Genomic DNA, 27,588 nt, shown 5'->3' on the forward strand with positions numbered 1-27,588 from the left:
ATGAACTGGGTATACTTGTCAGCTGTCACCAAAAGGACTCAGAAAGTGGTATCACTACAATTACTGTCATTCCATCTATTCTGTTGGCGAAGATAGGCTCAAAAGCTTCAATGGAGCTGCCACAATTTCTTTTACTTAATTAATTGACAGGCAACACATTGTTAACACTGGTATGTGCCTCATGTTCAAATGCTGAAAGAAGTAGATCTTCTCTTTACAACTATTTGTCGTCACTTTTTTTTTAAGAAGCACAGTGAAAGTATTACATAAAGGAGTGATACATTGAAATTCAGAACGGAATCCAGAAAGCTTGGGGTGTACTGTTTGCAGCGCATCACTGACAGCTTCATTTATTAGAAAGTAAACACCAGCATTAACTAATCTCACAATCAGCATCATTGTGCATTGACTAATTAAATTCTCTTTCACAGCATTTACTCCATCAAGTGCCTCTGAGTGTATCACACATTAGGATAAGCCATGGTATCTGCATTTAAGATAATGGATATATTTTTATTAAAGTAAAATTTGGACCATTAATCACTGCTGTCAATATTCCAGCTGAACAACCTTATTAGCACACAGAACAGTCTGCAGGTAGCACTCGGTGTCACTGTTCCCCACATAATGTTTTAGTTGAATGAAAGCTCATTGATGTGTTTTGCACGCTGTAATAATTACTTAATGACACAAAATCATGTTCAAAATGACATTTTAAAAATTATTATAAATTTTGTAAAAAGCAAATGTACACATTCTGCGAAACCATGTATCATTACAGCAAAGAGAGACAAAGAAGGGAACAATTTACCCGACCTATATAACAAATGCAAATCAGTCTTACAGTCGTGAAGCAAAACACATATTTGTTATTGCAATGAACACAGACAAATAATAAAACAGAACAAATCTAATCAAATTTTTAGTCGGAAAAAGAGAAGATTATAGAAAGAAACTGGTAAATTTGAAAACTGGTAACTACATTTTCTGCCAAATTAACATTGAAAAATATTTTTTTTAATTTGAAAATAATTAAGTGTTAACTAACAATCATTTTTAAAATATTTAGTGCTTTTGCTGTACAGGGCTTATTGATTTAATATTTACAAGCAGGCTACAATGCAGAGATTTTAATGCATGGACTGTGGATTTCAGACGAATATTCAATATCATTTAGTATGGATGACTGATAGCTCCTTTTCAGGTAACTGATGAAATCTCATATGTGATAATCTAATCACGGAAATATGTAAAATGGAAGATGAAGGATAGGTTTTTCTTCTGGAGATCTGAGTGTATCAGCCATTTAATGCAGATCTCATGATAGACCCAATGCATCGACAGCACAATTATAGAAGTAACTGGCTAAGCATTAGGAAGCATTCTTTTCCAACATGAATGGGCTTTCTTTCTGTCCCACGGTTGAACTTTTAAAATCCATTGAACCATGCATGTGGCTCCACCTGTTTGAAAGGAACCCATGGTTTTAATGAAAGCTGTCTTTTCTAATTGGTTGTATAAACATTCAGTGTATTAACAGCGACTTCCATCTTTTGTCAGTCTCCCTCTCCCCACAACCCGATCACCCCCTCAAGTCCAGCCATTCCACAGCTCTTTTGAAGGCACCTGTCTGTCTTTCAGTAGCATGAATTGCTTGCTGCGGCTGCCTTTATGGAAGAGATGCATTGGAAGCACAGCTTATTAGTGTCTGATTTACTTACAAGTTTAACATAATTGTAGAACCTTTTAATTAAAATGAACTTCCTAGTTCGACCAATGGCCCAGCAAGACTACAGCTGAGCCATACAGAAAAGCCCCAGGTTTTTCCCCTGATCTCTGCTGAGTTAGCTGCTTCCCGCAGTGTAGAGGTGTTACAATTAACCAAAGCATCCCTCTGTTATGGAGAGAAAAACCAGCAAGGGTTCCCGTCCCTGACTGTTAATGAGTGACCCCTTCTGGAAATCCATACATCAGGACATTGGTTCAGGAGACAATCAGGTTTGGCTGTGGTAGCCTCTCCCACAGCCAAATGGTCTACGAACATTTATCCCAAGGCTCACAAATAAATGGTTGCCGATTGGAAGTTGTACTGGAGGGTAATTATATCCTGGAAGGTATTAACCTCTTTGAGGGAGGAAAAGGAGAAAATTGGTGAAAAATTTATTCTAATGAATTTGTTTCATTTTGTTTCAATTTCCTCACATTCGATATTTTTTTTACAGCATGTAGTTTAGTGACTTCCTACATATTACTAGGACGCAACTTGTAAACGGGACAAGGATATTGAAGGATGTGGAGTTGGATGCTTTTTTTGGTTAAATACACATTTGAAGAAGATTGACAAATACTAAAATTAAAATTATCTTTTGGGAACTGATTATAATAACTAATTTGAGCATAATGTGTGCAATTTAATGGCCGCGTTGCGCTTAAGTGAGACGGCAATGAGGCCGTTAAATCGTAGGAGAGGCCAAAATCGAAAACCGCGCCGAGCGCCGATCTGTTTGCAATCTAACCGGCCCACTCCCATTGCCAAGATCAGGATCCAGCCATAGCATGGCGAGAAACCAAGAATCACCACTCAAGCCCAATCTCCATATAATTAACGGGAACAGCCCCCTATCTAACGGCCTCCCGTGATCTAACCGCCTCCCCAGCAAGTAGTCACATTCGCGCCGATTAGTACCCCTTTATAACAACTTGAAGCTGGTGGAAGGGTTGCTGCAAGGACCTGAGGAGGTGAGTAACCATCTTCGCTTACAGGGACACTGTGCTTTCTGCCCCGGTGCGCAAGGGGGGGGGGGGGGGGGGGGGGGGGGGGGGGGGTAACATGTGGGAGTTATTGCCTAGCATCCCAATAAGATCCTGATGCCTAGTTACTGTGCCTGAACACTGCGGGAGGCAACACCACAGACACAGCGGCCGACATCCAAACACCCAGGGGCTGGGCCCCAGCACCGGGGACATTGCCATGACCGGAGGGTGGGTGTGTGCATTGGGAAGGGGACCAGATCCCAGTCCAGGTAAATTACGTGCAGCGGTCTGGGATACAGAGTCTGGGGTCCGGTGAGCAGGGGGCCGCTGCGGCCAGGTGTATATGGGCATGGCCGGCTGAGTGGGGGAAGGGGAGAAGAGGCATGAAGGACCTCCATGTCCGAGGAGATGGGCATAGGATTGGTGCTCAGCCCGCATTGTGGTGGAAATGCCAGAGGCGTCATGTTGGTTGAGGTCAACGATTTTTAATATTTAACAAATGTGCCCCTAACTGCTCCCATCCACCAATGGTGCCCTCCCTTCACCACCCCTCCCAGGCCCTCAACACCTCAAACATTACATCCGCGAACCCCTGCCAAAACCCCTTCAGTTTTGAGCATGCCCAGAACATGTGAACACAGTTTGCGGTTCTCTCTGTGCACCGCTCACATCTATCTTCTACCGCCTCAAAAAACCTACTCGCCCTATCCACCATCTTCTGCGCCTTAAGAACCAACTTTAACTGGATGAGGCTGAACCTCGCACACGACGAGGATGCACTCACCCTCCTCAGGGTCTCCGCCCACTCCCTGGCCTCCATTTCCAACCCCCAATTCCTCCTCCCATTTCCGTTTGATTTCCTCTAGCGTGGCTCCCTTCCAGTCCATTAGTTCTTTATAAATCTCGGACACCTTGCCCTCAGCCACTCCTTCGCTCGATAGCACCTTATCCTGCAATCCCAAGGGCAGAAAACCAGGAAAGCACGGCACCTGGTTCCTCACAAAATCCCAATCCTGTTAGTATCGGAACTTGTTCCCACTGGGCAGCTCATATTCTTCCTCCAAGTCCTCTAAACTCGCAAAGCTGCCCCTCACAAACAGGTCCCCGAATCGCTCGATCCCTGCCAGTTGCCACTTCTGAAACGTCGCATCCAGCAACCCCTGGTGCAAATTTCTGATTGTCGCAAATCGGTGCCCACACCTAGGCACCTTCCAACCTCAGATGCTGTCGCCACTGCCCCCACACCCGCAGGGCCGCCACCACCACTGGGCTCATGGAGCACTTGGCTGGCGAGAACGGCAGAGGCATCGTCAACAGTGCTCCTAAACTCATTCCCCTACAAGAGGTCAACTCCATCTGCCCCCACGCCGACCTCTCCCCCACCACCCACTTCCTAACCATAGCTGTATTAGCTACCCAGTAATAATTCATGATATTTGGCAATGCCAGCCCCATCCCCCACCCTCGCTCCAACAACACCTTAACCCATCGGGTTTTCCCCATCCACATAAACCCCAAAATCAAAGCGTCGACTCTCTTAAAAAAGATTTTGGAATGAAGATCGGGAGGCTCTGAGAGACAAATAAGAGCCTCGGCAGCCCCCTCATTTTCACTCTCTGCACCCACCCCGCCCCGGGCAGCACATCCCACCTCTTAAAATCCCCCCTCATCTGTTCCACCAACCAAGCCAGATTCAACTTCTGCAGCTGCTGGAAAACCCACACCACCTGGATGCCCAAGTACCTGAAGCTCGTCCCCACCACCTTGAACGACAACTCACCCAACCTCCTCTCCTGCCCCCGGCCTCGATCGGGAATTGTAGAATCATCGAATTTACAGTGCGGAAAGAGGCCATTCAGTCCATCAAGTCTGCACTGGCCCTTGGAAAGAGCACCCTACTTAAGCCCTCCACACTATCCCTGTAATCCAGTAACCCCACCCAACCTTTGTGGACACTAAGGACAATTTACCATGGCCAATCCACCTAACCTGCACATCTTTGGACCGTGGGAGGAAACCGGAGCACCCAGAGGAAACCCACGCAGACACAGGGAGAACGTGCAGACTCCACACAGACAGTGACGCAGCCGGGAATCGAACCTGGGACCCTGGAGCTGTGAAGCAACAGTGCTAACCACTATGCTACCGTGCTGCCTCACTCTTCCCCATATTGGGGAACACCTTATTCTTCCCCATATTTAGCTTGTATCTGGAATACCTGGACACCTGGGTCCGAAGTATACAGCAACAGGTCGTCTGCATACAGCGAGACCCTGTGTTCAACGCCCCCCCCCCCTGCACAATCCCTCTCCAACTCCTCGACGCTCTAAGTATCATTGCCAATAGCTCTATTGGCCAAGGCAAAAAGCAAAGAGAAGAATGTGCACCCCTGCCTTGTTGCACGGTGTGACCTGAAGTACCCCGAGCTCACCCGATCCGTCCGCACGCTCACTACTGGTGCCTTGTCCAACAGCTAGACCCAGTCCAGAAACCCCTGCCCGAACCCAAACTGTCCTGACACTTCCTACAGATACTCCCACTCCACCCGATCAAAAGCCTAAACATCCTCCCTACTGATTCCCGCCGCCCCCCCCCCCCCCCGCTCGCATACATACATGGACCAAACAACAAAGAAACAAGAAAAATGGTGCACTCACCTTCGATGCTCCCCAAGCATCCCTCCACCAAACCCAACAAAACATCTCACAGGAGAAAGGTTCTCCAACAAGCATCAAACGAAAAGACAGAAAAAACAAATAAGTCCTCACACCTCCTCCAAAGTTCAGTGTCCTCCTTCTCCTGTCTCTTAAAAATTCCATCGCCTCCTCTGGTCTTCCAAAGTAGTGCTTCTGACTGTTAAAGTCACCCCGAGATGGGCCGGGTACAACATCCCAAAAGTCACCCCCTTTTTAAAGAGGGCAGCCTTCCCCCGATTAAACCCGGCTCTCCTCTTCGCTAGGTCCGCGCCCAGGTCCTGGTACACCCTTCCCAGGTGCGTGGGCAACATTGCTGGGCATGGATGGGCCAGGGCACTGAACAGTGCTGGGCGGGGGTGATACCAGCACTGTTCAGTGGTTGGAGGGTTGGGGGTGGGCGGTGTCGAGGGTCCGGTGCAAACTCACCACGTGGCCGGGTGGAAGTTGTTGATCTTCTTGTGGCACTGGGTGCGGGTCCTCCTGGTCACACTCCCTGAGCTGACGGCTGCTGCCACTTCCACTCAGGCGGCACTGGCTGCCCTGTGGCTGACACTCCGAAACCCTCAGGGGAACGGGGCATCCACTCTGGTCTCTATCATGCCCAGTAACCTGCCCAGGTCGGCACCCTGAATCCTGGGGCTGGTCTTCTCGGTGGCATGGCAGTGAGCTGTGTGGGGTTGGCTGTGCAGGAGGGGTTTAAGTGCTGCTTTCCCTTGTTAGTGGGGGGGCGGCGGCTACAGCCCCGGCGAAGCAGCTAACGGGACCATCATTTGTGCCGTGAATCCCGTGGGGCCTCATTAAGTGGACTCATTACTGGTTTATAGCGGTGACAGCCTCACCAGGCCGAACATCGGGAAGCTCGCGGCAGTTCCCGCTCACTACCATACTTAGAAACCTTTTGGTTAAATTGCGCCCCAATTACTCAAATTCACTAGGGCGGCATTCTCCGTCGATGGGATCCTCCGCTTCGCCGTCAGCGCACTCACGCCTACGGATGTCCCAATGGTGTGGGGGTGCCCACAATGGGAAACCCCATTGGCCGGCTGCTGCGACGCGGGATCCCACTGCTGGCGGGGGCGCGCTGCACCAGAAAGCGAGTGCGATGGGACGGAGGATCCCGCCCACTAATCTTGCAGATATTTGCATTCACAACTCGAATCACTCTGAAAGCTGGTTACTAAGCACTGAAATCATTTAAAAATACTTGGTCCTTTCATGAGCAAAAACAAATACCTTATTATGGGATATTGTGTAGCAACAGTGCTGAACCTCGTCAGTGTGAACAATTAAAGTAACCTTGTCATGATGTAAAAAAACCATTGTTCTGAAAGCTCAGATGCTTATTATGGTGAGGTATTCGTGTTTTGTGCCACGACTGGTTCAAATCCATCCCCTGCAGGCAGCAGACATTGTGATGTTTATATTTTCATATATATTGTAATCCAGCATATGTGTTCCCCAATATATATATATATTGTGATAGTCCTTACACGTACCACTCATTGTTAATTGAATAAATGTCAATCGCAAGGTGAACAAATATGAATGCCACCATTAACTATATTCTCAATCAGCGATGAAACAATTCACCTTCATTCTTTGTTCAACTTTTGAAGTTGTCTTGCTGTTACATATTGGCCTTTTTTAGACAATTAAAAGCCAACATTTTTGAGAAAAGAAATAATGAAAACTGGGGCGAATTCTGTTCTAATGAATTTTGTTCTATTTTTGTTTTGATGAACTCTTCACACATTCAATAACTGACTCTTTCTCAGAAGGTGTCCTCCTACAATATATAACAGCACTGTGTGCGACTGTGACCATGATTCCTTGTCCTTTCAGCTTGTCTTCATCAAAATTGATCATACTCATCCTCAAATACTTCTCCTCCTTTGTCTCCCCTTAGTGGGACATGACATACTTGATTCAAATATTAGCTATCCAAACAACCAGAGGATTTCTAGCAATGTCTCTTCTTCCTACCCCTGAATTACCACATCTGGACTTTCCCAGAGAAGTATCTTTTATGCCCCTTCTTCCTCACCTTCCATAACATTGCTGTCTCTGTTCCTGCCACTGAAACCCTCAACTTCTAGATATTATGTCTCCTGACTGACCTCACATTCCACTCATTCAAAATGCTACCCATATCTAATTGTACTACATTAAATCATGTTTCCCAATCATCTCTTCTTTGCTGCATCAGCACCTAATCCGCCCCCTCCCCAACACCACAGATTTTAAATTTGCATCAAGTCCAAATCCCTCCGTGGCCTTGCCCATTCCAAACCTTTTCAAGTCCTGTCCGCTCGCCCTCTCCACGAAACTGTCCATTACTCTCACACTGGTCTTTTGTGCATCTCCCATTCAATTTGCCACACTATTTGATAGGTCCAGATTTGCTTATCATTGGAGAAGTACTTTGCTTCGCCACCTCCCTCTTACATTTTTGGTGAAGATTTTAGTCATCTTTTCTAATTTCCCTTCTTTGCAGTTGCTTAGGTCTCGAGACGTGAAGTGTCTTAATTGGGACTGATGTGTGCAAGTTGTTCTATATTGTTAGTTGATTTCCCTGGCTGAGTTCCTCATGCATTCCATACCCAAAGAGTATCACCATAGCTCCTGAGCTCCAGATAGATTTTGGTAATGGTCTGGATTCTCCACCCCGCCCACTGCAAGAACGCCACAGCGAGTCATGTAGAATGGAGAACTCCATTGACCTTGGGCGGGATTCTACAGTCGCTGGGCAGGCGCGGCCGGAGAATCCCGCCCAGTGTGTTTGAGATACTGAAAAATAAAGTTGCCTTTAATATTTTCTTTAACTGCTAGATATATTCTGGACCTAAATTTGATGGCCCCTGAAACAGGGGGCAAGGAGGCTCCATCAGGTCCATGAAAATCCAGCCCATTAGGTAAAGCTTCTCAAGTAGATAGATCTTAAGCACTTATTGGGCGAAAACAAGATGGACAGGTGGAGTGGTTTGAGGAGCGAATTCCAGAGTTTAGAGCAACCAAAGATTGGGCCACCAATGTTGGGGCAACTAAAGTTGGGAATGCTTAAGAGAGCAGAATTAGCCCCGGGGAGGATGGACGGGTGGTTCCGAGTATGGCAGAGAGCGGCGATTGAGAGGATGGGAGACTTGTTCATAGAGGGAAGCTTTCCGAGTATGAGGGCGCTGGAGGAGAAGTTTGCATTGGCGGCGGAAACGAATTTCAATATCTGCAGGTGCGGGACTTTCTGCGCAGACAGGTACCAACCTTCCCACTCCTGCCGCTAAGGGGGATTCAGGACAGGGTAGTTTCCAGAGGATGGATAGGTGAGGAGAGCATTTCTGACATCTATTAGGAGCTTATGGGATGAGAGGAGACGCAGACAGAGGAGCTGAAGCGAAAGTGGGAGGAGGAGCTGGGGGGACAATTGAGAAGGGCCTTTGGGCAGACACGTTGAGTAGGTGTGAAGGATAGGTGTGAAAAATGTGCGGGAGGACCAGCAAACCATGTCCACATGTTCTGGGCATGTCCAAAACTGAGGGGATTTTGGCAGGGGTTTGCTGATGTCATGTCCAAGGTATTAAATACAAGGGTGGCATTGAGTCTGGTGGTGGCGATTTTCGGGGTGTCGCAGGATCCAGGAATCCAGGAGGAGAAAGAGGCAGACGTTCTGGCCTTTGGTTCCCTGGTAGCCCAGAGACGGATACTATTAGCTTGGAGGGACTCAAAGCCCCCAAAGTCGGAGACCTGGCTATCGGACATGGCTGGCTTTCTCTGCCTGGAGAAAATTAGGTTTGCCATGAGAGGGTCACTGTTAGGGTTCACCCGGAGGTGGTAACCGTTCATCGACTTCTTCGCAGAGAATTAATAGTCAGCGGGGTGAGAGGTAAGGTTAGCGTAGGTTAGGAGGTTAATTAATAGTGGGACCTGTTGGGGAGGGGGGTGGTATTTGCACTATGTTTATATTTTCATGTACATTGTTTATATTGTTGCTGTTACAATGCCAAAAAAAACCTCAATAAAATGTTTATTTTTAAAAAAAAGAGAGCAGAATTAGAGCAGCACATATATCTCAAAGGATTGTGGGGCTGGAGGGAATTACAGAAATAAGGAGGGACAATGGCATGGTGGGATTTGCAAACTAAGGTCATAATTTTAAAATTGATTTGTTGCTTAACCTGGAACCAATGGAGGGTCACTGAGTAATGGGTGAAAATGGGATTTGGTGCAAGTTAGGATGACATCAAATTTACAGAGGGGAGATGTGGGAGGCCATCCACAAGTGTGTTCAGATAGCCTGAACTGCTTAAAGCTAGCCTGTGTCCCTTAAAGGGAGGTACATTATGGTTGAAACAGGTCCAGTGGGTCATCACTTTGATCTCAGATAGAGAAAAATGGTTCACGATGGGAGATTGCAGGCTCCAAGGATTTTAGATGCTCTATTGGAGACCTTGGGCACGAAAGTCTGGAAAATCTTCTCAGTGTGGTAGCGAGAGGGAATTGCCATGAGCTACCCGGCGCTCGGCCCAGCGAGGCTGTCAATGCTATTCAATATTAATTGGTCCATTTAACGAGGCCTCACTGGCTTCTCGTCCAAAATGCCGGCTTGTCAGCTGATTCGCCGGGATTGCGTTTGCCAGCCCCCCGCTAGCAAGGTTGAGCAGCACTTAAGCTGCACTTTCTCAGCCAACCCCAGCCAACTCGCAACAATGGCATTGAGGAGACCAGCTCCAAGATTCGGGAATGCTAACCTGGGGAAGCTCCTGGTCGCAGTGGAGGCCAGGAGGAATGTCCAGTTCCCCCGGGGCTCTCAGAGGATGAACCACAGGCAGCTAGTGCTGCCCAGGACGAGGTGATGGCAGCAGTCACCTCAGGGAGTGTGACCAGGAGGACTGGCCACCAGTGGCGGAAGAAGGCCAACGACTTACACCGGGCAGCACGAGTGAGTAGACACCAAAGCTCCCAGCTTGATGCTGAGCCTGTGGAACAGGGTTACCCGAAGCTGATGGAGACGATAGGGAGTGGCCGGGGCATTAAGAGGGAGATGTCAGCGCCACTCCAGCAGTGCCGTAGCCGATTGGAGAAGTCCCAGAGGCAACGGGCGTAGGAGAGGTCACCGGCAATGAGTCGCACCGAAGCCATCACTGATAGGATGCTGACCGCAGTGGAGAGCCTTGTGCACGACGTAGGCACCATAAGTGAAGGTGTCAAGGCGTCGCTCAGTCGGTGACAGTCATGGCTGAGGGTCTCGGCAGAATGTCCGCCTTGCTGGGGGATGTCGCCCAGTACCAAGCGGACCTTGATGAGGTTCTGCGGGACATGTCCCACTCTCAGATGGGCATGGCTGCAGCGCTGCGGAGCTTGTCCCAGTCGCAGGTGGGCAGTGCCAAGGCATGGCAGAGCGTGGCTCAGTCACAGGGGGAGGTGTTCCAGTAACTGAGGAGCATCGCCGAGGGCGACGACATGATGGTGCGGACGATGGGGAACCGCCAGGGCTGGCAGAGCCAGATGATGCAGAAGCATCGGGGCTCAAACCAGCTGCCCCTTCGTCCCAAGGTAAACTCCTGGTCCCTATGGGCAGCGACTGGCAGGAAGGGGCGCTGAATGCCACCTGGTACCTGTCCCATGGGGTGGTGACAGTGGCCACCAGCTTCCCTGAGTTCCACCCCTCTGATGAGGCCATGTCCCGGGGTCAGCACACAGGACAGAGTGGCATGGTTGTGCATGTGCTGCCGATATGTGAGCCGGGGCCCTCCGTCCCCAGGGCCCCCAGAGGATGCCCACCAGGGGCATCGAAGGCCATGGGACGAGGTAAGCAGCTGGCTGCCTCCACTACTGATGTGCTTCCCAAGCAGACACCTAGATGTACTGGCAGAGCTCGGAGGGCAGGCACGTCGAGGATCACTGAGGGCATGGGGGGAGGGGGGGGAACAGGGTAGGGAGGGGTTGAGGGGGGAACGGGGTAGGTAGGGGTTGAGGGGGTGTGTGGAGGGGGGAGTTGGGGCGGTGGCAGCACCATCGGGAGAGTGGAGACCTCTATTGAACAATAAACACCCTTGTGCATAACTAGTAGGAAGCCTCTTTCACTTAATTCCGCAATGCAGCACCATGTGCAGGTGATGGGTTTGAGCAGGTACTCAGCAGACAGGGAGGGGTCAGACTATGGTGTTGAGGATACTGGCACTCAGATCTCTGCCGGTTATCAGCACACCCCTGTCCTCAACATTAAACCGCTGACAGTGCCGACACAGTGCCAGCACCCTAAAATGTTGTGACACAGACCCTGGTAGGGTAGGAGATGGGGGTGGTGGGTGGGTAAGGTTGCGTTGATGGACCAGGCCACGTCCTAGGAGAAGCGGGTGACTATGAGGGCCTCCCTGGCTCTCCGGGCTTGCCGGACCCTCACCACTGCTGTCTGTCCTGCAGCCTCCGGCTGGGCCTCAGGTTCCTCCCTGGCCTCGTCCTCCAGCCCCTGCTGGTCCGGCGCCATCTCATCATTCTAGACCTCCTTCTCCTCATCCCTCTCCTCCTCAGAGGTGGCCACATATTCCTTGTCACCAAACTCAAGCTCATCACTCCGCTGCTGTGCGAGGTTGTGGAGTACACAGCAAACCACCACAAAGTGGGGGACCCTCCGGCAGTGTACTGGTGTACACCACCAGAGTACAGGCATCGGAACCTCACCTTGAGGAGTTCAATGCACCACTCAATGAGAGCCCCGGGTGGCTTCATGGACATTGTATCGGGTCTCCACTTCGGTTTCTGGCTTCCATACTGCCCTCATTATTCAGGTCCTCAGCAGATACCCCTTATCCCCCAAGAGCCAGCCACCCATCCTGGGGTGCTCCTTGAAGAGGTCAGTGGATGACCAACTGCCCCAGGATGTAGCTGTCATGCACGCTCCCTTGGAAGCGTGCCCACACACGTGCATTAACTTCATCTTGTGGTCGCATATGATGAGGGAGTGGAACCTCTTTTTGTTAAAATGGGGCACCTCAGATGGCCCGGTGAGTGTAGGGTAACGTGCATGGGATCTATTATCCTCTGGGCCAGATGCATCTGTGGGATGTGGCCTGTGAGGTACCACACAAGTCCCCGCTAGAGCCCTGGAATAATTCCGAGGCGTAACTATTCAGAGTTGCGGTGACCTTAATGCCCCCCGGGAGCGGGTGTCCTCCTCAACCTGGTGCCACGTCTGCGATGACATGGCACAGGTGTTGCACCGTCTTCATGTTGAGGCGGAGACTCCTGGGGCACGTGCTGTCTGCCATTTATTCAAAGGACCAGCGATGCCTGTACACCTGGGCCATCACGGGACCCCCCCTCTGGGTTCCTCCCTAGCCTGATGAGTAGCTGGGTCTTTAGGGGAGCGGGGCTGGCATATGGTCCGCCACCTCGAGCATCTGCAGATGCTGCTACTGCTGCCGCCGTCTCCAGCGTCTGGCCACATCACCCAGCAGCAGCACCACTAGGGCAACCTCTACATCCAACATCCTTGCCATAGTGTTCAATATCTGTAAGGCTTTGGGAGAGGGTGTTAGACTGACAAACGGTGGTGGCTCCCACCTCAGGACCCTCCATTCCCCCACTGATACCCTCCACCCCCCTACCCGGAACACCCTGCCCACGCATATCCGACCGCAGCAGGCCACCCTCACCGAGCCTCAGATCCTGTACCCCGGACACCCACTTACAACGTCAACCGGACCGGGCGCTGGCCCTCTCCCCGTAGCACTCACCCACCCTCCGGCTGTGGACATGTCTCCGGAGCTGTGTCCCATCCCCTGGGAGTTTGGATGTTGCCTGCTGCATGTATGGTTTTGCCTCCTGCAATGTCCAGGTACACTGTAATAAAAGTATCACTGTCTGATTGGGATGCTAGACAATAACTCCCACATGCTATGTAGCCCGCCCACTCACAGGAATCCACTTGCTTTTGCAAAGTGCTCACTTAACCACGATTGTCAATTCCCTGGAGGCTATAGCCTTCAGCTGCATGGCCAAAGGCTTCAGCAGTCTGTGGGGGTTATGGGTGGTCGGTGGCACAGACGGGCAGGGACAAGCATTGCCCCTAGATCCAGGGGTTGGCATGGTGTTGCCATGAGCGGTTTCCCCCCAGTGCCCCCCCCACCCTCCCATGGTGGCCCACCCCTGTGGAGGGTCCCCCACCCTCAGCCGAGGGTCCCCCACCTTCCGCCAAGCACCGGGGCAGCAATCCCAGCGCCTCCGGGCTCTTTGCCTGTGAGCAAAGATGGCTACTCCCCTCCTCAGCTCCCCATGGAAGCCCTTCCGCCAGTTCACATTTTTCAAAAGGAGTACTAATCGGCGCCAGCATGAGCACTTGCTGGAGGAGGGGGAGCTGAATGACAGGGGGCCATTGGATATGGGGTGGCTCTCGTTAATTGTATGAAATTGGGACTAAGTTGTGATAATTGGTTTCTCGCCACGTATGGCAAGATCCTGATTTTGCCTACGGGAGAGGGCCAGTTGCATCGCAAACTGCTTGGTCCCTGCCGTGCTTCTTGTTTTTGGCCTCTCCCATTATTCACCAGCCTCATTTTGCTTGCGTAAGAACATAACGAGGCCGGTAGATCACGTCCCTTGCTAGAGTAGGTGGAAAGGAAAAGCAATGTCACATAGCCAAAAGGGACCAGTAGGCCCTCCAGATGCACACTAAGGTCAGGACTTCCCCCCCCCCCCCCCCCCCCCCCCCCCACCCCAGCCTAGTGGATGCAGTGCACAATTGGCCGACGGTGTGATCTTTCGGTCCCGTCAAAGTCTACGGGCTTTTGCGTGGCTTTCCCACCCCACCGCCAGGAACTTGCTACGAGGGTCGACTTCGGCAGGATCCGCCAGTGGGAAGGGCTGGAAACTCCCACCCTAACAAAGCAGTGGGAGCAGATTGCCATGGAGGTCGATACCATGAATCATGTCCCAAGGAGCTGGATAAAATGGTGCAAAAATGAATGGTCAAGTTAGTACATTTGCAAAGACTGTCTTCTACCAAACTCACCACTAACTTCAAACATTGCTCAAATCACTAAACACACATCACTCACCTACTAACAAGCTCTATCAATGAGGACTTATACCTGACATCCGTGTGCTTCACTGACATTCACGTGCTCACACACATAGCACAGCTGTAAACCTCACACCCGCATCTCTCAACTTGCAAATACTGCTAGTGGGAAGGAAAGATGGGGAACCAAATTCAAGGTTCCTTCAATGGTACCTGTAAGTCAATTAAATAATTTCAGCTTTTGTGAGTTTTAAAGAAGCTTATTTATTCTTACAAATGTATACACGACGACTCATACACTCATCTCATACTCCCTCTCTCACACACAAAGACTAGATATAGGTGAAGGTAATTTACTTCTAAAGCTTATAATTATATCAGTCTGTGATCTGTGGTCTCCAGTCTCCCTTGAGGCAAACCTCCAGTTTCCAAGATAGTTTCAACATTTTGGTGTTGAAGCAAGGGTTTTTTAAGGCTGATGTTTCTCAGCAGACTGAGGTTTTTTATTGTTGAAATCTAGGAGTTTGATTCTCAAACACAGTGATAATCTGATGGCTGGTCAAACAAGATTGTCCTGAATGACAATGGATCTTGAGTGGATCATCCCGTTGGACCGGTGCATCCTGCGTATCCCACTAACCAGGTTAAGTGTGAAATGGACAAGGTGTCAAATGGATGCGGAATCTAAAACAGAAACAGAAAATACTGGACAATCTCAGTCGGTCTGACAGCATCTGCGGAGAGAAAAGAGAGCTAACGTTTCGAGTTGGGATGACTCTTTGTCAAAGCTGGTAACTTTGAAAAAAACCAGCAACTAACCCAGCAACTATAGGCTAATCAATCTAAACGAAGTGGGGCACTTGTAGCCTCTTTGCTGGTCTGCAACCTCAGTTGCTGACTCTGCTGACGTGTCTGGACAAAAATAAACTGCTGAACAACAATGACACTTTCATAAAGAACCTTTCCCTAACCTAACCCAGCTGCCAACTAGGGCTCCGTCTGCCTTGGTCATTTTTAGCCCATGCACAAGCGGCAGCTACAAGTGGTCCCACTTGCCTGATGTCCATCCACCCCTTGCTATCTCGGTCACCTATTGGGCCTCAGACCCGACTCTCAGGTCATTAAATACCTTGGAATCGGTCATGCTTCATTTCTTAAATTCGAAAATCCTGCACCAGTTCAGGATTTAAACTGTGACGTATATGGAAAAATATCACTTGGCTCGGTAGAGAGAAGGGTGGAACTTAACATGCAGAAAGTTAATGCTGCAAATTATTGAAAGAGTAACAAGAAATGGGCAAGTCAGTCACAGAAATAAGTAAGAATCAATTAAGTGAAAATGGCAATGGGATTGGAAGGAAAATCTGTGTGAGTGGCATTTAGTTGACAAATATCAGAAAAAAAGATTCCAAGATGAACTGTGGTCAGGAAATTTGCACCTGAATCAAGTTCAAGTATTTCAGGAAGGTTCACAGAGTTTAATGAGAGAAAGTACAAGATAAAATCACATTTCCCTGTCACACCATAGGCTGAAACAAAGGAAGTAAATGGGAAATGATTTATTTTTAAATGTGCATACAATAAATATGGATGAGGCCACTACAATTCAAAATACCATTTTACTGATATAATGCCTCTTAGATAAATTAATAAACAATGGCAAAATGTAAGATTTCGAATGGGATTCTTCTGCCTGATGTTTCAAAATATTGAGTCATTTAAAAAAATGTTCAAATACTTCATTTGCAAGAGACAAAGGGATATTTCACAGCATAACTACTGATAATAGGGCATATCATGAAAAAAAAAGAGGCAGTTTGATGTGAAAAAATAGCTGGCTGCATTTTTCTAATTTACCACATTGTGGATTTTGACATAAAATGGAAGAAAATGAACACCCTGAACAGAAGGGACGGGTGAGATTCTCTATTGTTAATATTTTCCTGATGTGGATGAGGACATATAGTAATATGCAAACTATTTCGACAAATGTTTTATGCTCATGAACATTTAGATTTCCTCTCTTCTGCAAATGAGTGTTGATAATATAAACCAAAATGATAATATCATCAACATGAGCATTGATGCACTTACAACCTCCTCTAGCGGCCAGATATTGTATCAGAATCGCAGCAGCAATGAAAATCAACTGTGGCATTTTGCCAGCAGGGCTCTAGCTGTACTATGGTAATAGGAAAATTGCCTGTTCAGAAACACTAGTATCTGTATAATAATTCCCTATCAGCATGAAAACATGACCTAAATGGTCTCTCTCTATGAGTTGAAGGTCAGCATGTCACTTCATTTGCAGCTTCTAACAACAGCCAGAATACTCTCATTATAAAATGTTTGCCACAGTACAATTCCCGACTGCCAAAGTCTTTTTGATCAAAACGTATGCAACTTCTGAAGGCATGGTGGAGATTATGAGGAAGCAGTGAATAATAATAGTCTTTATGGCTGTCTGGAAGAGCTTGCTCAAAAAACTGGATGCACTGTTGGGAAACAATTTACACATATGGGCAGCACAGTAGCACAGTGGGTGGCACTGTTGCTTCACAGTTCCAGGGTCCAAGGTTCGATTCCCGGTCGATTCAGGTCACTGTCTGTGTGCAGTCTGCACGTTCTCACCATGTTTGCGTGGGTTTCCTCCGAGTGCTCCAGTTTCCTCTCACAATCCAAAGACGTGCAGGTTAGGTCAATTGGCCATGCTAAATTGCCCATAGTGTCCAAAAAAGGTTAGGTGGGGTTACGGGGATAGGGTGGAGGTGTACGGATAGGATGGAGGTGTGGGCATAGGTAGGGTGCTCTTTCTAAGGGCCGGTGCAGACTCGATGGGCAAAATGGCCTCCTTCTGCACTGTAAATTCTATGATAAATCAGAAAAAAGGATTCCAAGATGAACTTAGGTCAGGAAATTTACACCTGAACCAAGTTCAAGTATTTCAGGAAGGTTCACAGAGTTTAATGAGAGAAAATACAAGATAAAATCACATTTCCCTGTCATACAATAGGCTGAAACAAAGGAAGTAAATGGGAAATGATTTATTTTTAAATGTGCATACAATAAATATGGATGAGGCCACTACAATTCAAAATACAATTTTTCTGATATTATGATTCTGGGATACATAGAATTCATAGAATTTACAGTGCAGAAGGAGGCCATTCGGTCCATTGAGTCTGCACCGGCTCTTGGAAAGAGCACCCTACCCAAACCCACACCTCCACCCTATCCCCATAATCCAGTAACCCCACCCAACACTAAAGGCAATTTTGGGCACTAAGGGCAATTTAGCATGGCCAGTCCACCTAACCTGCACATCTTTGGACTGTGGGAGGAAACCGGAGCACCCGGAGGAAACCCACACACACACGGGGAGAATGTGCAGACTCCGCACAGACAGTGACCCAAACTGGGAATTGAACCTGGGACCCTGGAGCTGTGAAGCAATTGTGCTAATCACTATGCTACCGTGCTGCCCTACATTTTAGTCATTGTTTATTAATTTAAGATTTTGAATGGGATTCTTCTGCCTGATGTTTCAAAATATTAATACAAGTCCCGAAAGACATGCTGTTAGGTAATTTGAACATTCTGAATTCTCCCTCTGTGTACCCGAACAGGCGCCGGAATGTGGCGACGAGGGGGGTATTTTCACAGTAAATTCATTGCAGTGTTAATGTAAAAAGACTCATGACAGTAAAATAATAATAATTATTATTATTACCTACTGTGGGTTTCACTTTATTAGGAAAGGAAAACAAAACTTTTTTTTAGCCTATTGTACTTTTGAGGCATTATAACTTGTTAGGTCCTTTAGGAGAAAGCTAATCACATTTAAATATAAAGGGATGTAGCAGCAGATGTCACTTGGATCTGCTAAGTAAGAGGCATTTCAACCATTTGAATTACTACTACTATAAAATAACTTGTAGATTTAACTTCAATATTTATGGCCCTTGCATAATATCACCGTGACTCTACTGGAATAACAGAGCTGATCTTATCACAGAATTCTTCAAGACAGGATCTAATCCCATTTGGAAGCAAGTGGTCGTATTAGCAAGAGGCAGCACGGGTTTGTGAAGGGGAGGTCGTGTCTCACTAACTTGATAGAGTTTTTCAAGGAGGTCACAAAGATGATTGATGCAGGTAGGGAAGTGGATGTTATCTATATGGACTTCAGTAAGGCCTTTGACAAGGTCCCTCATGGCAGACTGGTACAAAAGGTGAAGTCACACGGGATCAGAGGTGAGCTGGCAAGATGGATTTAGAACTGGCTAGGTCATAGAAGGCAGAGAGTAACTATGGAAGGGTGCTTTTCTGATTGGAGGGCTGTGACTCGTGGTGTTCCGCAGGGTTCAGTGCTGGGACCTTTACTGTTCATAGTATATATTAATGATTTGGAGGAAAATGCAACTGGTCTGATTAGTAATTTTGCGGACGACACAAAGGTTGGTGGAATTGCGGATAGCGATGAGGACTGTTAGAGGATACAGCAGGATTTAGATCGTTTAGAGACTTGGGCGGCGAGATGGCAGATGGAGTTTAATCCGACAAATATGAGGTCATGCATTTTGGAAGGTCTAATACAGGTAGGGAATATGCAGTGAATAGTAGAACCCTCAAGAGTATTGACAGTCAAAGAGATCTAGGTGTAAAGGTCCACAGGTCACTGAAAGGGGCAACATAGGTGGAGAAGGTAGTCAAGAAGGCGTACGGCATGCTTGCCTTCATTGGCTGGGGCATTGAGTATACAAATTGACAAGTCATGTTGCAGCTGTATAGAACCTTAGTTAGGCCACACTTGGAGTATAGTGTTCAATTCTGGTCGCTACACTACCATAAAGATGTGGAGGCTTTAGAGAGGGTGCAGAAGAGATTTACCAGGATGTTGCCTGGTATGGAGGGCATTAGCTATTAGCCTCTCAACCCCTGCTCTCTGCCACCTCCGAAACCCCCCATCCAACCTCCTCGGGACAAACCAGTTATTACCACAAATTGGACCCCACACCGACGCTCCCTCCACTCCCATATTCTTCTGCCAGTACCCGCAAACACTAAGGGCTGCCACTACCACTGGGCTTGTGGAGTACCGGGCCAGCGAGAACGGCAGGGGTGCCATTACCAATGCCCCCAAACGTGTTCCCCTACATGATGTCGCCTCTACCCGCTTCCACACCGACCCCTCCCCCACTACCCACTTCCTGATCATGGCTATATTTGCCACCCAGTAGTAGTTCCTAAAGTTCGGCAATGACAACCCTCCCCCACCTCGGCTCCGCTCCAGCAGCACTTCTTTTACTCGCGGTGTTTTACCCGACCACACAATCCCAGAGATCACCACATTAATCTGCATAAAAAAGGCCTCTGGTATAAAAATAGGGAGGCATTGGAAAACAAAAGAAATCTCGGGTGAACCGTCATTTTTACGGTCTGTACCCTCCCCGCCAGTGACAGAGGGAGCATGTCCCACCTCCGAAAGTCCTCTTTCAATTGTTCAACTAACCGGGCCAGATTTAATTTATGCAGCTGCTCCCATCCCCGTGCCACCTGAATTCCCAAATAACAAAAACTCCCTCCCACCACTTTAAACAGCAACTCCCCCAGTGTCCTCTCCTGCCCCCTCGCCTGGATCACAAAAACCTCACTCTTACCCATGTTCAATTTATACCCCAGGAACCGGCCAAATTCCCCTAAGAGCCGCATAATCTCCCCCATCCCCCCTATGGGTCAGAAATATACAGGAGTAGGTCATCTGCATATAACGAGACTCTGTTTTCCACCCCCCCCCACCCCGGTCTAGCCCATTCCAGTCCTTTGATGCTCTCAGCACCATCGCCAATGGCTCTGTGGCCAAGGCAAACAAAAGTGGGGAGAGGGGACATCCCTGCCTTGTCTCCCGGTGCAGTCTAAAGTAGTCCAAACTCACCCGGTTCATCCGCACACTCGCCACTGGTGCCTGGTCCAGCAACCACACCCAGTCAATAAGCCCTGCCCAAACACAAACCATCCCAGGAGCTCCCACAGATAATTCCACTCCACCCGGTCGAAGGCCTTCTCCGCGTCCATAGTGACCACCACCTGCACCTCCCTCCCCTCGGAGGGCATCATGATTACTTTCAAGAGCCTGGTCCTCCCCTATCACCCCCGGAACACAGTCCTCTATCATTGAGGCCAGAATTTTGGCCAGCAGTTTGGCATCGCCATTCAATAGGGAGATTGGTCTGTATGCATTGTTCTGGGTCCTTCTCCCGCGTCAGGATCAATGAGTTTGAAGCCTGTGACATTGTTGGGGGAAGAACATCCCGCTTCCTTGCCTCATTAAATGACCTCACCAGCAGCAGGCCCAACATTCCAGAAACCTTCTTGTATAATTCCACCGGGTGGCCGTCCAGTCCCAGAGCCTTACCTGACTGTATTACCTCCAATCCTCTACTACTTCCACAGTCCCGATCGGGGCTCCCAACCCCTCCACCAACCCTTCCTCCACCTTCGGAAACTCCAATCCTTCCAAAAACTGCCTCATCCCCTCCACCCCAGCTAGGGGCTCTGACTCATACAACCGACTGTAAAACTCCTTGAACACCTGTTCACCCCCGCTGGGTCCAAGACAATGTTCCCCCCTCTGTCCTTCACTCTTCCTACCTCGCTGGCCGCCTCCCTTTTCCTGAGCTGGTGTTCTAGCATCAAAGAACAAAGAACAAAGAAAAGTACAGCACAGGAACAGGCCCTTCAGCCCTCCAAGCCTGTGCCGACCATGCTGCCCGTCTAAACTAAAATCTTCTACACTTCCTGGGTCCATATCCCTCTATTCCCATCCTATTCATGTATTTGTCAAGATGCCCCTTAAATGTCACTATCGTCCCTGCTTCCACCACCTCCTCCGGCAGCGAGTTCCAGGCACCCACTACCCTACTGGCCTTCTCACCATACTCAGATATCACCCCTCGTGCCTTCCTCAACTGTCCCACCGCCTTCCCTGTGGATATCAGACCAAACTCCATCTGCAGCTTCTGCCACTCCTTCAACAGTCCTGACTCCGGAGCTTCAGAGACCTTCTGTCCCCCTGGAGCATCTCCCTCACCAGCCTATCCATCTCTGCCCACTCCACCTTCTCCCTATGACCCCGTATCAAAATCAGCTTCCCCCTAACTACTGCCTTCATTACCTCCCACACCGTTGCTGCCGAAACCTCCCCCGTGTCATTTCTCTCCAACTAATTCTGGATGGCCTCCCTCACTCGCCCGCACATCGCCTCATCCGCTAACAGTCCTACATCCAATCTCCACTCCGGGCGTTGACCCTCCTCATTGCTCACCTGTAAATCCACCCAGTGTGGGGCACGGTCCGACACAACAAGTGCCGAATACACGGCATCTACCACCTCCGCCAGCAAAGCCCTGTTCAAAATTTTAAAATCAATCCAGGAGTACACTTTGTGAACATGGGAGAGAAAAAAACTGCTTCGCTCTTGGCCGTCTGAACCTCCACGGATCTACCCCTCCCATCTGCTCCATAAACCCTTTTAGTTCCTTCGCCGCAGCTGGCACCCTCCCTGTCCTTGAACTCAACCAATCCAACCTCGGTTCAATGACCGTATTAAAGACCTCTCATGACCAACCTATGCGAGTCCAGATCTGGAATTTTCCCCAACACCTGCCTCATAAACTCTGCATCGTCCCAGTTTGGTGCATAAATATTCACTCATACCAGCGTCATCCCCTCCTGCTTCCCACTGACTATAACGCACCTACCCCCAAGTCCACCACTCTACTCCCTCAAATGACACCTGCTTATTGATCAAGGTGGCAACCCCCTAGTTTTAGAGTCTAGCCCCGAATGAAATACCTGCCCAACCCACTAATTCTTCAGCCTAGTCTGATCCACTACCCTCAGCTGTGTCTCCCGTAGCATTGCCAAGTCTGCCTTCAAACTCTTCAAATGCGCATAAATGTGAGCCCTCTTGACCGGCCCATTCAGCCCTCTCACATTCCATGTTATCAGCCTGTCAGCGTGGTCGGGGGAGGCCGCCACTCCCCACCCTGCCGTTCAACCATCACCCTTCTTAGGCCAGCTTCCAGCCCGCGTCCCGCGCCTTCTCAGGCCCGCCCTCGGGTGTCCACCATCATCGACCTCCAATTTGTCTCCAAGCGCCAGTCCCTCCCCTGTCTGCTGAACAATTCCCCCTCCCTTCCCCCCCCCCTAATAACAAAATAGCAATCTCAACCCCCACAACAAACTATCACCTGCCCGCCCCCACTGCACTTCCGTGAGCTAGCCCGCCCAGTCAGCCTGGTAGGCCCCACCCATAGCGCCAAGCATCCTACACCCAACTAATCTCCCTCCCCCCTGCTCGAACATACATGTGCAAAACATAACAATCCCCAACAAACACAAAGAAGGAAATTCCACCCATCATCCCCCAATAAAAACAAAGTTAACCCGCACACAAACTGAGCAAAGGTCCAAAGATTGGTGCAAAAACAATACACACAGAACCCAAAGAGAAAAGAAATTTAGCAGCATAGGTACAGAATTACTCGCCCCCAAGCTCAATGTCCTCCATCACCTGCCAGTCCCCTGTCCTTAATTAAGTTAATCGCTTCATCAGGCGATCCGAAATAAAATTCTTGACCCTTGTAAGTGACCCACAAACGAGCTGGGTACAACATGCCGAACTTCACCCCCTTCTTGAAGAGAGACGATTTAACTTTATTGAAGCTCTCCCTTCTTTTGGCCAGTTCTGCACCCACATCCTGGTAAATGCGCAGTTCGTTATCTTCCCATTTGCAGCTCCTCGTCTGTCTGGCCCACATCAAGATCTGTTTCTGTTCCAGGAACTGGTGCATTCATACCACCATCGCCCTCGGCGGCTCATTCATCCGCGGCTTCCTCGTAAGCGCTCTATGCGCCCTGTCCACCTCCAAGGGCCGAGAAAACGCACCTTCCCCCAGCAGCTTCTCAAACATATCCGCCACATATGCCCCTGCGTCTGATCCCTCGCTGCCCTCCGGGAGGCCAACAATCCTCAGGTTCTGTCTCTGGGACTTGTTCTCCAGATCCTCCACCTTCTCCTGCAGCCTTTTATGGGGTCCCTCATCAGCTCCATCTCCGCCGTCATCGCGGTTAGCTGGTCCTCGTGCTCAGCCACCGCCTCTTCCACCTTCTGGATCGCCTGGCCCTGGGCTTCCAATCTTTGCTCCATCTGGTCAATCCCCGTCTTAATCGGGTCCAGGTTCTCTTGTCTTTGCTAGGCAAAGCTCTCCTGGAGGAATTCCACCAGCTGATCCGTTGACCACTGGGCCGGCAATCCCAGTCCCTGAGCCTCCGCCATGTTTTTCTGTGCTGCAGATTCCACTCCCTTCTTTGCCCACCAATATCTCCTTTTCAGAACACTTCTGGTCCATGAATCCATACACTGGTGGGGGATTCTTCTCCTCTGCCTCACCAATCTCCTATTTTGCCGATCAAATCCCCCATAAATTGGGGGAAAAGGGGGGCGGGATTATCCGACCCTCTGCACAGGAATCGCTCCCGGCCCGGGGGCGGAGAATAGCCGTTTACGCTGGAAATCCGGCACGACGGTGCTTCCGCGATTCTCCGTGGACCTGCCAGTCCTGCGCGCATAATCGACGCGGCGCTGGTCGGGGGCCATTGGAACAGGCCCCCTAGGCGATTCTCCGCAGTCAATCGACCAAACACCCACCGAACCCCAGCGTGGTTTACATGTGGTACCAGCCGACGGGAGCTGGGACCCTCGGCCGCAGTGGCGGTCCTGGTGGGGGGCGCGGGGTATCTGACTCCGGGCTGGGCCTCAGGGGTGGGCAGGCCCTCGATTGGGGGCCACGATTGGTGAGTCAGCGTGATCTGGGAGGGACCTACCTTCCTCCACGCGGGCCCGCTGTGTGGCTCCGCCATGTCAGTGGTGCCCGCGCTGAGGTGGGCCGCTGTGCACTTGCTTGGACCCGCTTGCTGTCGCCGTGCGCATGCACGGTCTGGCTAGCAGGGCCCTGCTGGCAGCCAGAGCTGCTGGGCGCATGCTGGGGCTCTGCTAGCCCCCAGGAAAATGGAGAATCATCCCGGACGTTCGAGGAAAAAGTCTGGAGGGAGTTTCGCCCGTTTTCCGGCGGGTGTGGGGACTTAGTCCCCAGAAGGGAGAATCCCGCCCCAGGTCTCAAAGGTCCACCACAAGGAGAGCTACCAAATACGCAACCACTCACTCCATGGCTGCCACCGGACGTCACAACCAATCATTGCTAAAAGGTCAACAAAGGCTTTCTCATGATGTCATTTTGAAAACAAAAATTGTCTCTTCTTTCCCAAACGCTGCACTCCATCTTTAAGGATATACCAGCTTCCTTATACACCAGAGCTTTCAAAGCCTTGTTAATATTGATCAAACCATCTTTAAGGATATACCAGCTTCCTTATACACCAGAGCTTTCAAAGCTTTGTTAATATTGATCAAACCATCTTTAAGGATATACCAGCTTCCTTATACACCAGAGTTTTCAAAGCTTTGTTAATATTGATCAAACCATCTTTAAAGATATACCAGCTTTCTTATACACCAGAGCTTTCAAAGCCTTGTTAATATTCATCAAACCATCTTTAAGGATATACCAGCTTCCTTATACACCAGAGTTTTCAAAGCCTTGTTAATATTGATCAAACCATCTTTAAGGATATACCAGCTTCCTTATAAACCAGAGTTTTCAAAGCCTTGTTAATATTGATCAAACCATCTTTAAGGATATACCAGCTTCCTTATACACCAGAGTTTTCAAAGCCTTTTTAATATTGATCAAACCATCTTTAATTACTTCAATTTGAAACCTTTAATTAAATTTACTTTAAAAATACATAATATGCATCTGTAAAACCACTTAGTCTGGGAATCCACTAAATTTAGTCTTTCTCTTTGTGAAAGCAGCTACTGTACCTTTAATACCAACTGAATCAAAACCAAATGCACCCTTTGCCTGACTATTAACCTCTTTATTATTTTCCTTCCTCTGACTGCAGATGACAGAGGGTCAATCTGTAGGCAAAACCCTCATGATTTCTCACAATTCTTGAGCAATTCATCATCAATGAGGCAAGAACGGGAGTAGACTAAAAGGTCAGCACCTATAGAGGGGCAGCAGATGACAATTAACTGGACCTAATAGTCTTTACCTTTCAACTTAAATGTCAGGGTTTAAACCATTCAGCAAAATGAAGTTTGGGCTTTCTTTAGGAAAGATTGCTTGAGTCAGAACAGCTATTGCTGTTCAACTGACTATAAAATCACAGGATTTACATTGCAAAAGAGAGACTTGAACCTCTTGGGCTTTTGTCAGCTTTTGGATTTCTATCTGCACGGGCCTATTAACAAAGTCAGCTTAAAAATTCATATTTCATCCACATTGTCATTTTTGCAGGTGTTTTTGTACACTTTATATGGCTGTATAACCAAGACTTACAGTTTCCAGGGTTTACTATTTCAGAATTTAGAAACTTTGATACATTCAGCTGCTATTCCCGTACCAGCCTCCCCGGACAGGCGCCGGAATGTGGCGACTAGGGGCTTTTCACAGTAACTTCATTGAAGCCTACTCGTGACAATAAGCGATTTTCAGTTTCAGTATTGTAGGTGAAAAGAGAATGTTTGTAATCAGAAAACTTTCATAATTCACAAGTTGAAAAGGAACACAAGTTACTTTGAATAACAAACATAACTGTTTTCACAGTGTATGATAATCAAAGTTGCTGGCAAGCAACATTTTCTTCAACATGAATTTCTTATATCAAGAAGACAGACAATTGATGGTGAATTATGTTGCGGGACAGTACTGAAGAATGAATTGAGAAAGTGGATATGATGCACCAGAACTAGAGTGTACAATTATCATGTTTCCATATTTTGTGGGATTAATTTTGGAATTCATCTTTGGGCAAGGGTAGACGTCAGATTAATTGGGTTTGACTCTTAAATCAAGAGATTAAACTACAATTTAGTACTATTAGATTAGATTTATTTATTTATTAGATTTGGGCAGCACGGTAGCATTGTGGTTAGCACAATCGCTTCACAGCTCCAGGGTCCCAGGTTCGATTCCCGGCTTGGGTCACTGTCTGTGTGGAGTCTGCACATCCTCCCCGTGTGTGCGTGGGTTTCCTCCGGGTGCTCCGGTTTCCTCCCACAGTCCAAAGATGTGCGGGCTAGGTGGATTGGCCATGATAAATTCCCCTTAGTGTCCAAAATTGCCCTTAGTGTTGGGTGGGGTTGCTGGGTTATGGGGATAGGGTGGAGGTGTTAACCTTGAGTAGTGTGCCCTTTCCGGGAGCCGGTGCAGACTCGATGGGCTGAATGGCCTCCTTCTGCACTGTAAATTCTATGTAATTCAATGTAATTTATCTCTTTTAAAAATAAAATGAAACAACCACCTATCATTCATATACAAGTTATTGTTAGGATGCTTTTTTTTGAATGGATTAAAAGAATTACAGAGCATTAAATGCAAATGTACAATTCATAGATTTAAATCAAAATTTATGGGTATCATTTTCATCTGTTACAATAACGATGCATTCAAATATCAGATTGCCGGCAAGTTGGTTATCATTCCTGCTTGATAGTTATTACATTTAGACTTCTAACCTAGTCTCCTCAAAGAACTCTAGTCAATTAATTGGGTTTCTAAATACAGGCTAACTGCTTCTTAAAGCCTTATTGGTCCTCAGAAAATCATGACAACCCTTTTTGTGCTTTTGGAATAATTTTTGATTGTATTCTTCCATAAGCTAACTGGGTTTCAGATTCCAAGTTTGCAGGTTTTGTGATCAGGGTGTAATTCATTATTCTCCTGTTTAACTACAGCTTCATTTATTTCCTTTAATTTCCTGAATGATTCTGAAGTGTATCTTATCTGGCTCAATTGCATTCTGAAGAAACTTAAGCAATTATCTGTGGTAGTTTTACTCATGTAGGCTTGTGTTATAGATTTATAATTCAAAATAATTGGAATTAGATTTTAATCATAGTCTTCACTTGAAAAGTCTTACAAACAGATTGGTGAAGATCTTCCAGTTCATGAAGCACAGCCCATCCAAACATGGTAAGACAGAACTTTAACC

General features: G+C 48.2%; 1 long non-coding RNA gene across 1 annotated transcript in view; it reads right to left on the bottom strand.

Annotated features, from left to right (window-relative positions):
• Positions 1-494: 494 nt before the first annotated feature.
• LOC119977276 overlaps positions 495-27,588 on the bottom strand; it is a 44,496-nt gene continuing 17,402 nt past the window's right edge. The window contains exons 2-3 of the long non-coding RNA XR_005463149.1: positions 13,181-13,286; positions 495-1,463 (exon numbers count right to left, since the gene is read on the bottom strand). This is a non-coding gene — a long non-coding RNA (uncharacterized LOC119977276). The remainder of the gene's footprint in view (positions 1,464-13,180; positions 13,287-27,588) is intronic.

This window comes from Scyliorhinus canicula, chromosome 14 (genome assembly GCF_902713615.1).
Source record: "Scyliorhinus canicula chromosome 14, sScyCan1.1, whole genome shotgun sequence".
Classification (NCBI taxonomy): Eukaryota; Metazoa; Chordata; class Chondrichthyes; order Carcharhiniformes; family Scyliorhinidae; genus Scyliorhinus; species Scyliorhinus canicula.